Here is a 12437-nt window from a genome sequence, read left to right as displayed (position 1 = left end):
TTCATCGGGCTATGATATTATTGATGGAGTTCTTCGTTAAAATTTTAATTGGTCTTGTAGTAGTAGCTCTAGTGTGTATTACTTTTATTATCTTCTTGTTTGTTATAATTTGATAGTGATTTTTTTTTATCATGCAGAGGATTTATGCGAAGGTGAAGGTTTGCACGCTGGAGATAATGAAAAGTACTTCGTTAATCCTGAGGTTCCTATTGCTCCCATTATAACCACTGCACTTGCCTCAACTCCTCCTACATCTGAGATGTCTGTTTTTATCTCCTACTTCCACCATTTCTGCCTCAACTGCCCCTGCCTTCAGACTCAACCATCAAAAATTCGGTTAATCAAAGTCTAAGTGCTTTGAGGAGTAAACTAATAAATCAGAAGTCTCCTATTCCTTCCAAGGAACAGCAACAGAAGAAAAAAACGAAATATTGTTGCTCAGAAGAAAGACTGTTATAATTCGATGTGTTTAGAGTCCAATTTCTACTGGGATTACTACCTCCATGTCGAGCATCAAGTTAAACAGAGCTTCCCTTGCTTGCAATAGTATAACATAGAATTTCTAAAAATCACTCACAACGTATTCAATAATTCTGTATTACTAACGATTATACCAAGCTATACTTTACCTATCCCAGTGTGGGATGTGGTTCTTAAGGCCCACAATATACCTGACAATTCATCCACCCATGCTCCTTTCGCATCACCAACTTTCTTCTTTAACCCTTGAAGGATTTTCTTGTTGGCTGCCCTTGCTTGTCCATTAGTTTGTGGCTTTTTTACCAAAATTTGAGCCAATGATATATGTAAACTAGAGTAGAAGTCCTTAAATTTTTCTTGCAATTGTGTACCATTGTCGGTAATAATGAGGTTTGGGATGCCATAGCGATATATAACAGATTTCTAAATGAAGTTTTCTATCTGCTTTTATGTGATTGTTACTAGTGCTTTAGCTTCTATCCACTTAATAAAGTACTCAATAACAACTATAAACTTTTTCTGAGCTATTGCCATTGGGAATGACCCCAAAATATCAATTCCCCAAGTTGAAAAGGGCCATGGACTAGTAACTGATTGAAGTGGTTTCGATGGTTATTGTGGACCTGATGTCTGATGTCAGAGTCTTTGACATGGTTCACTCTTGAGAACCGATTTTGCGACATCCTTTTGAATAGTTGACTAATAGTATACTTAACATAAAACATTATGAGCCAATGTATGTGAACTTGGATTATGTCCGTGTTAGATCTGATGTTCTAAGTGTAGTATATTCATTTTGTATACGTGTATTTTTCGAACAAATTCGTTTAATAAAAATGTTCATTTATTATATTAATACCCTTTGTATATTGTTCTCAATATTTTTGCACGCAAAACAAAATGGAAGCAAATATTGACTCACTGGTTATCTAATGTTTAACTAAAACTAAGCGGTATTACATGGTTGGATCGTAATATGGAAAGACGGCTTGTATTTGTAGATGAACCTAAACATGTATTTAGTCTAATCAGAAATGAGCAGATCAATTAAAAGACTAATATATTGTTTATTTAGGCTAATTGGGGAAATACTTTGTCTTGAGTATCAGAGCGAATGACTTCTAAAAGATAGAGATATAGATGTGACTGATTGGACTAACAATACAACATGCATGACCAAAGTAGAATAGATCCTAAATTTGTTTGTGGATTGATTCACTTGTAATGTTCATAGTGTGTCATACCTTAATCTTGAGTGGATGATGGATTATGTATGCGTGACTCGTATACTTTGATGTAAGTAAAAATCTGAGTTCAAATAGATAAGGAATCGGAAGCTATTACGTTAAGTATACAACTTCTATAATATGTAGCATCATTCACAATAATAAAATTCATAACTCAATGAATCAAATTTTGATACAGCTAAATTAAACAAAAAAAAATTATTCGTTCTAAACTTACAAACATAAAATCATTTTCCAACGTCTTTAGATTTTGTTAGATTATACCATTCTTGTCAAAGTTAGTGACTCACTTTCTCTTGCTCTCACAACATGTTCTGAAGAGGAGAACCCATCGTGCAATATGTACACACATATATATATATGGTCATAAATACCCTTGCGGCTAACATGGTTGGGTTATAGAGCGAGCAAAGCACGTGGTTGAAGTTGCAAATCGTCAACGTAGCAAGATCCTTCCATTAAACAACTAATTTTATTCAACCCTTTTTCCTTTAGTAGAAATTATAAACGTTGTCTGTCGATACTATAACTTACACATATATAGTTTAATAAAAAAAAATGTTTGAAAATTGAAACGCAGAGTCCTTGTTTTGGTGTGTAGTAGTACCTGGCCTGCTCTTTAAGATAACAATAAGAATAGTATAAATTAATGGCTTCGAAACTAACCATCTTTCGAGCAAGCTGGTGAGCCATGTCTCGTTCTCTCTCAGATTCTCTCTCGATCTATCGAATGAAAAAAAGAGCTCAGCGCAACACACTACCAAATTGAGGCTAGCTGTTTGACCAAGTAAAAAAAGCACTTTAAGGTATTAAACGTTGAGTTTTTTAGTTCTCGCAATGACCCAAACAAGGAAACATTTACAGTATATGCAAGGATGTCGTAAGATATTTAGCCTTTTTCTCGCTAAAATATACCATTTTTTAGAAGAAGAATGTCTGATTTTTCTTTGTTTGCTCGAGCCAGTAGAGTTGGTTCATTCATCTATATACCCCCCCATCCCATGGAGGCTTACAAATTAACCCCTCTTCTTCATTCTTACACACACAATTAAGAGTATTGCTTTGAGAAGTGCAATCATAGACATATTCTATTGCGGTGTTGTAAAAAGAAATGGCGGAGATAGGGAGCGTTGTTCTTGCATCACAACATGCAGCAAAAAGGGAGTTTAGTTATAATGGCAATCCACTTCCAAGTGAATTAACTGTTACAGTGGGATCTCAACAGTTGACAGTTCGTTGCAGAGGTAACAGAGACGAGTGTCGCATCGATGGCGAGGAGTGGTGCAGGTTTGTTCGACAAAATATGAGAGCTGTGGTCACTCTTTATGCCAGAGAAAAGGGTGAAGGCTTCCACATGGTGGTCTACAGAAAATGAAATGCCTGGGGAGCTTCATATTAATATATATTAACTAAGTTCTTATTTCTGCTTTATTTTCTTTTTAATTTCTCATTTTTTATACCATACTTAAAATCATACATAACTCTCCCTCCCTCGATTCCTCGATTCTTAAATAAGAAAATATTGTATTTTAGCTCACCCGAACTTTTCCTTTCATATCGTGGCAATTTTGTTTTAGCCTATACAGTTATATAATTCGATGCATCTTTCATTGGACTCTTCCAACGTTTAAACATGTTAAATGGGAATGAATCATAAACTATTAATATCAAATATTATAATTATTTATATTTAATAATATAATAAATTATTAAACTCTAAAGTTTAAACCCTAAATTATTAATATAATTTATTATTTTAATAAATTATTTAATATTATAATTTTATATTAATAATAAATTTTAATAATAATAAATTTAAATTTAAGTAATCAACAATATATCTAGACATGCGAGGTGTGGAGGGGAAAATGTCCTCCCAGTAAAAGAGATGAGAAGAGAAACATAATTTCATCTGGGAGTAGATGAATAAGAAAAAAAAGGTAGATGGAAGAAATGAAAAGTTCATTGAGGAGTGCAGAGCAAATAGGACGAACCAAGAGTAAAATCCCAGGAGTAGAAGGGAAGAATCCATCCATTTCGAGCATGATCGTCAGCATGAAGGCGTAGGTAATGAAAATATAAAGGATGAGGATGTTGATATGGATGGTAGAGATGATAGCTATGACGAGGAATATGATGATAGTTATAGCTGCTCTAGTCAAAATACCTTGGAGTAAAAAGTAGAAAAGTTAGAGAAATATTTACAAGATTTTCAAAAAATGGAATCCTTTGAATTAATGAAGAAGTATAAAAATGAGTCATTAGCTAAAAAAAGTATTGCCACATCATGTTTCCCCCACATTTAAATTTCATAAAAATAAAATGTCTTACTTTTCTTTGTTTTCTTGAGCCAGTAGAGTTGGTTCATTCACCTATATAATCTCCCCTTCCCCCCTTCCATGGAGGCTTACAAATTAACACCTCTTCTTCATTCATACACTCAATTAAGAGTATTGCTTTGTGAAGTGCAATCATAGATGTAATACCCAATTTTAGCTCGGGCTCACATATGGAAACATAATTTTTTAGGATATACAATCTTAGATATGATATACAATCCAAGATATGATATATGCAATCTTAGATATAATATGCAATATTAGATATGATATATAATCTTAGATATGATATGCAATCTTAGAATATATGATTTTGTAATCTTAGAGATTTAATTTGTAGATACCCTTTAATCTCAGCTGTTGATGTAATTGATCTGTACCGTTGGATTTGGGGAGGCTCAACTATAAATAGAGGCCTCACCCTTCATTGTAAAAAAAAGAAAAAAAAAGGAGAAAAAGGGAAGAGGAATAAAAAAGAGAACGATTGTCAGTTTTTTTAAAGGTGGCTTATTATTTTTTTCTTTCGATTATTTTTTTTACTTATTTATGATTTTTAAAAAAGGAGAGAAGGTGATACCACTGTGAATTTTATTTATTTTATTTAGCCCCTCCGCCTGTTAATGTTTTTGTAATTAAGTTTTTTTTATTTTTCTTAATTTACCCTTTTATTTATTTTTATTTCAATTGGGTCTAAGTTGAACGGTGTCGTTTTAGAGGAGAAGGGAAAATTTCCCTTCCAGCCCCTCTATGTAATTCGCGCGTTCAAATTAATCCTTTTACTTTTATTTATTTGCGGATTTACCCCAGTTTTTTTATTGCAATTCAATTTAGTTTTTCTTTTCTTTTTTTGTTCTTTTCATTTATTTTATTAATTAATAACGTAGTCATTTTTTTATTTTTATTTTTTTAAAATCTATAAATGTATATTTTATGCACATATTTTTAATTTATATTTTTCTCACATTTATATATGTATATATATGTATATTTATTTTTTTTAAAATTAATTTTGATAATGTACTCATTATTTAATTTTTTTATCTATGTATATTCCTTTTATATGTACATGTATATATTTTTTAAAACGAATATTTTCCTATATTTTTTAATGAATATTTTCATATTTATATGTATATATTTACGTTTTTTTTAATGATTAAATACTCACTTTTTCTTTTTTAAAATATACCTATTTTTTATTATTTTATATATGTACGTATAATTATATTTTTTCTTTATTTGCATAAGTATATTATGTATTGTATTTATATATAAATTCTATAACCCAAAATTTTATTTATAAATTATATGTATATTTTTAATCTTCATAATTTTCATGTGTATATTATACGACTTTTGATCCTTATTTATTTGTTTGCTATCCTATCCATTGTATAATTGTGTTTACATTTAATATTTTGCATGTCAAGGATTACCTTTTTTTAATTATTTCGTTTATTCATTTGCTTATATTATTTTTATGTCGATGATGTATTTATTATTGTTATTATTATTATAGCATTTGTATGTATAAAATCACGTTACATCATTTTTTACTCAAATTTAAAGATAGAAATTTTTTAAAATTGAGATAATGTTCGTATTTAGGATTTTCAAGGGAATTGAGCCCTAACATATTGGGTTTCGATTTTCTTCATTAAATCCGACAATCGAGCATTTCTCTTCAATCAAAAAAATAAAAACTCATTATTGGGAATCCAACACGTTGTGTCCTAATGTATTGGATGTGACGCATTGATTTCTCGAAATGAAGATTTTTTTAAAAAAATCATAAAGGAAATATTCCGAGTTTGAGATTCTAAAGGAATTGTGCCCTAACGTATTGGGTGTGATTTCTTAAATCTTGGATAAGTGGATGTTCTTTTAAAGTAAAGGAAATATTCCGAGTTTGGGATTCTAAAGGGATCGTGCCCTAACGTATTGGGTGTGATTTCTTAAATCTTGGATGAGTGGATGTTATTTTAAAGTTTTATTGTATAAATATTCTGACCTAATTCATTTTGGGGGAAATTAGAATGTTGTGCCCTAACGTATTGGGTGTGGTATTTTTGCTTCTCTGAATTGAAAAGGGTCTTAATATGCAACGTTTTAAGTTTTTAAAGATTATATTTTTAAAATTTTCGACCTTAAGACATTAATTAATTAACTAGGTACCAATTTTTAGGCGTAATGAGGGTGCTAATCCTTCCTCATACGTAACCGACTTCCGGACCCATTTTTCTAAAATTCGTAGACCAAAGTCATTTTAGGTGACCCAATCACACCTTAATAAAAGATTGGTGGCGACTCCCAATTTTCATTTTTTAAAAGTCGGCAACCTAAAATTTTTTGTTTTCAAAAAAATGGTTTCGACAGCTTGGCGACTCCACTGGGAAAATTTTTTTAAAAAAAGAAGAGAGTCGAGCCACAAAGTTGATTAATTTTTGTCTTACGGTCGAGAAAAATATTTTTTAAAAAAAAATCATAACATCCTTTCACATTCATTATCTTATTCCTTAAATATTGTTTGCATTGTACATTTCATGAGTTGAACATTTTTACCCTTTTAAGTGGGAGTGAGAAGCTACGCCTTCGTGAGGTTTTCACCTCCGTGTAGGGTAGTGGATTGTTTCCGGGATACATCCGTACCTGTGTCTTCGTGAGATTTCATCTCCGTGCAGCCATAGGGAAATGTATTCCCCTAAACCGAACTCGATCCATATGAGCCTATAATGGGTGAGGATGGAGGAATCTGCTGGTTCGGGTACCTTTACCCTAGAAGCCAAACTTCATATAATGAACCTTAGGAATCCACCCTAGGTAGAACTATACTGAACCCTAGTAGACATCCGATTAGGTGTTTTACTGTTTCTTGATTATATTTTATATTATTATATGACACTGACCTTTTGTGTTTTATTTTGTTTGCATGACATGGCATTTCATTTCATCATAAAAGGCGTCAGTTCAGATTCGGTTGCTAGATAGAAAGCTTGACATGGAAAAAGGGTTTCTTGATAAAGTGGAGGACAATGCGGCTGTCCGAACTTGGTCTGAAACAACGCAGCAAGATAAGGGAGATAGCCTGGCCGATGGGTATGTATCGGAATTATGGGTTTTACTCGCATCAGTGTAACTCAAAACAATTTGCAGGAGTTGAAAGAAATTTGGAACCAATGGAATAATGAGGCTAGGCAGTTATTTTACGAAAATTATGGGGACTTGCCTTATTTGCTTGATGAGAAGGTAGACAAACATTTGTTTCAAGCCCTCACCCAGTTTTGGAATCCTGCTTACAGTTGCTTCACATTTGGGAATGTCGATTTGGTACCTACGATAGAAAAATATGTGGCTTTACTCCGATGTTCAAAGTTTCAAGTGGATAGAGTTTACTCGAGAACGGTAAATGTGCCAACCTTTTCAAAGAAGCTGATAGGTATAATAGGGATGAGTGAGTAGTGGGTCGCTGCACAAGTTAAGCAAAAGAGGGACAACAAGTGCATTCCTTGGAAGAGCTAGAAACGGTGCTGCAAAATTGTGAGATCCAGATCAAGCACTTGAACATAAACGAAAGTAGTAATAATGAACAGCTCCACCACTTTCAGAGTCAAGTTAGGAGCAGAGATCATCTTATGAAGGAAGCTATGTCTAGATTCGAGAAGTAGCTGATTACGTACAGATTTTAGCAGTACAGGCTGACATGCTGAATATAAAGTATGAATTAGAATCGGATCGGGGGTAAGAATTAGTTTTGTTACTTAGGAAGATCAGAGTTCTGGGTACTAGGGCAAAGTCTTACTTGTAATTCGCTTTATGTAAAGAAATTTGCTTTCTAGTAAGGTTTTCTTATATGGAATTAAATCAAAATTGACGTCTTTTTGCATTCATGCATTGCATTACTTCATATGCATTTAAAAACATTAAAAGATTCTAATTAATTTACATCATTCCTCAGTTAATTTGGAAACCAACCAATCAACTGAACACCGTTATAGTACCCGAGCAAAGTCAGGAGGCATGGACCAAATATTGGAGAGAATAGAGCAAATGCAAATACAGATGCAAGAGCAATTGACTGAATTTCAACAAGAAATGAGGAATCAGATGCTAGAATTCCAAATAAATATGAGCTAGCTAACCCAGTTATTGGGTAAAGGGAAAAGCCCAGAGGCTCACTTTGGGGATGATAATGAGGACCCTATATATTTTACCTTGATAAGTGTCCAGGCCCAACCAGACGCATGTCCACAAGAGGCACACTTTACTATCAGATCCCGACAATATCTGACTGGTACATCGACACCAGTATATCGCCTGACAAACTTAAAATCCAATCCTATTGCTCTTGACAATTCATCAGAAATAAAACAGGTGAAGGTAGAGCATCCAGATACTATAAAAGCCTCAAGGAAGAAAGGGAATAAGGGGAAAAATGAAGGCAGATATAACAAGGGCCACTCAAGACCAATCGTTGTGGGCCGGTTAAAGACAGAAACCACCAGCCATCTGGTTCCTTTAAAGCAAGAATCATATGTGAAGCCAGGTACTGAAAAGCTCCAGTTCACGCCAATTTCAATGTCGTACAATGAGCTGTATCAAAGCTTATTCAATACGCATATTATTGCTCCTTTACATGTGAAACCTCCACAGCCCCCGTATCCCAAATGGTATGACACAGGTGCACAATGCGATTATCATGCGGGAATTACGGGGCATTCTATAGAAAATTGCATTACCTTCAAAAAACTAGTTGAAAAATTCATCAACATGGGTATTGTCAAAATAGATGGCTCATCTAGTACCCAGTCATGATTGAATGCAGTATATGAAGGGGTGTCGAGAAGTGTTCACGATGAAACAACTGAAGAAGAGACCTTGTAAGATTTTCGCCCTTATAGACTTGGGAGTGTTTTAAATAATTAGACTGCAGAAGAAACCCCTGTAGTATTTAGAGATTACTCAGAGTAATGTTCAAAACACACTTGTTGCCTTCAGCCTAGAGGCAATAAGAATTCCTTTATGAAATAGGCTCATGTCTGAACATCGTTATTCTAATAAAATACATCTTTGCATTCATTTTTTAAGCCAATATTCTTTTCGAATAATTATACTTTCATTCTTTCGGATCTTCTTCCATATTATTCTTTTATTCATCCATAATTGTACAAATGATTATTCATACATTCTTTTGTATATTCTTTGGAATTTACTGTGGGTCCCCAGATATCAATGACATGAGTGATGCTGTTACGGACTCAGAAGTTCCTTTTGAGTGGGATTTGTGTTTAGAGGGATCTCATGACTTTAAAGATGACACAGATTGTAGCCTATTTTCAGACTTGCTGAGGATGGTAGAACAGGAATGAAATCTTACTTCATGAGGGGACAATGGAGATTGTGACTTTAAGATAGCGTGCATAACCAAAGAAATGAAGCATGACCTTGTTGAGTTACTTCAAAGAGTTCAAAGATGTCTTCATATGGTCATATCAGGATATGCTTGAGTAAGCACCGACATTGTAATCGGAACAACAATGCGATATCAAGAATTTACAGTATGTTCAAGATTAACATCATGAACGATGCATTTAGAATTCTTTGTCGGGGCAATGCCTTCTCCTTTGGCTCATCATGGTTTAGCCTGTCGAAGTCAAGTTGCCATTTCTCCGTTGTTGGATTTCATCCTAATTGAAGAGGAAGATCCAAAGTTTTCGTCATAGTTAAATTTTGCCCCAAAAGGCTCTATGAAAGAAATCTGATTACAAAGAAGATCTTACATTGGTTCTGATCGAAAGGGATAACAAGGACTTGTTTAATCCTATGAGTTCAGATTAAAAAAAACAAAAAAATAAAAACAAAAACAAAAAAAATAAAAAATAAAAGAGAAAAGAAAATGGAAAGGCCAAAGTGAAAACCCGCAAAGGGCACTTTGAGACCAAAGGGGATTTGAGTTGAAAACCCGAAAAGGGCGGCTCAAATATTGATCAGAATGGGGCACGAGGTGATTAGAGCAACTCAAAGTTTAACCAGATTGGGGCATGTGGTGATCTTGTTATACCTGAATTATCAGGAAAATGTAGACGACATCTTGAGGCATCGACAGAGTACTGTAGATCTCTCAAACACATGTCAAACTCAAGAGGGTCTTCAGAAAGTTTGTACAGAGAAGTTCAAGCTACGATATTTGGGGCATCAAATTTTTTTTATATATTAAATTTATTATTCTTGGAATACTTTATTCTTTTCCAAGATACACATTCCCAATTAATTTCTTTGCTATCCTTATCTACTTTTGTTGATAATTTATTCCTTTCGAGCTATGCTGAGAACCAATTGTATTCTCATCCATTGTTATACCCTTTTAGCAAACATGTTGCATAGGGAGGTTTTGCATATTACTTTAGAAGTTTCTAAATAATACAGGAACCTGAAACATGACTATTGTTTAGAACGTACCAAGTTTTAAAAAGGTTAGAAATCTGAGAAGGAAGAGTCTAAATGAAGATTATCTCTTTGGATTTTGTTGTCAAAAAACATTGATCGAACAAAACGAAAAGACGTCAGGTGGGTGACAAAGTAATGATCACCGGGAAATAGAAAGAGGTTACCTCAGGGAAGAGAGTCTTCATTTGCACGGTGTAAGAGACCAGAAAGATTTAAATCCTGTATCCTTGAGTTGTGATAGGAAAGGATTGAAGAAAAGCCACATACCCTTGGGTTACAGTGGGAGAACAATGGTATGAATTTTTGCGCCCCAATGGATTAAACTTTGAGGTTTACAGTGGGGGCAACCTGACTAAATATTTCTTCAAAAAAGCCAGCCAAGCAAGAAAGCGTTGTAGCACGTCAGTGTTAAAGCCTTAATAACCTTCGAACAATGACAACCCAGGTGGGACCATTCTCTTTTAAAAAAAACATTCATGCAAACATCATTCGCACATGTCTAGTTAGGAGCATTTGACGCATTTGTATCATGCCATCCTAATCTTAGGCATAATATAAGTTCATTATACAGGTCATATTCCCTAGAGAACAGATCAGTGAAATTTGTAGATCTTATCTCCCTAAACAGTAGTGGAGCAGATCGAAGACGGCGAATCTTATCTTTCCAAGATAGTGGGAAGCAGATTTAAGCCACCAAGCCTTGTCTCCCTGAGCAGCAAAGGAGAAGGTTGAAGATTGTAGATCTTATCTCCCTAAGCAGTAGTGGAGCAGATCGAAGACAGCGAATCTTATCTTTCCAAGATAGTGGGAAGCAGATTTAAGGCACCAAGCCTTGTCTCCCTGAGTAGTAGCGGAGAAAGTTAAAAATTGTAGATCTTATCTCCCTAAGCAGTAGTAGAGCAGATCGAAGACGGTAAATCTTATCTTTCCAAGATAGTGGGAAGCAGATTTAAGCCACCAAGCCTTGTCTCTCTGAGCAGCAGTGGAAAAGGTTGAAGATTATAGATCTTATCTCCCTAAGCAGTAGTGGAGCATATCGAAGACAGCAAATCTTATCTTTCCAAGATAGTGGGAAACAGATTTAAGCCACCAAGCCTTTTCTCCCTGAGCAGCAGCGGAGAAGGTTGAAGATTGTAGATCTTATCTCCCTAAGTAGTAGTGGAGCAGATCGAAGACGGTAAATCTTATCTTTCCAAGATAGTGGGAAGCAGATTTAAGCCAACAAGCTTTGTCTCCCTAAGCAATAGCGGAGAAGGTTGAAGATTGTAGATCTTATCTCCCTAAGCAGTAGTGGAGCAGATCGAAGACGGTAAATCTTATCTTTCCAAGATAGTGGGAAGCAGATTCAAGCCACCAAGTCTTCTTTCCCTGAGCAGCAGCGGAGTAGGTTAAAGATTGTAGATCTTATCTCCCTAAGCAGTAGTGGAGCAGATCGAAGACGACAAATCATATCTTTCCAAGATAGTGGGAAGCAGATTAAAGTCGACAATCCTATCTTCCTGAAGTTGCAGTAGAGTGGATTAAAATCACAGATCTTATCTCTCTGAAGTTACAGAGAGCAGATCGCATCTAGTCTTATCTTCCTGAAGTTGCAGTGGAGCAGACTAAGTAAGTAAGTCTTATCCTCCTGAAGTTACAGTGAGGCAGACTGAAGATGACAAATCTTAACTCCCTGAAGTTACAGTGGAGCAGATTAAAGCCGACAATCCTGTTTCCCTGAAGTTGCAGTGGAGCGGATTAAAATCACAGATCTTATCTCTCTGAAGTTGCAGAGAACAGATCACATCTAGTCTTATCTCCCTGAAGTTGCAGTGGAGCAGACTAAGGAAGCAAGTCTTATCCTCCTGAAGTTGTAGTGAGGCAGACTGAAGATAGCAAGTCTTATCTCCCTGAAGTTACAGTGGAGTAGATTGAAGCACTAATTCCT

This window comes from Gossypium hirsutum, chromosome D04 (genome assembly GCF_007990345.1).
Source record: "Gossypium hirsutum isolate 1008001.06 chromosome D04, Gossypium_hirsutum_v2.1, whole genome shotgun sequence".
NCBI lineage: Eukaryota > Viridiplantae > Streptophyta > Magnoliopsida > Malvales > Malvaceae > Gossypium > Gossypium hirsutum.
The sequence above is the reverse complement of the archived record's forward strand: the minus strand, read 5'-3'. Positions refer to the sequence as shown.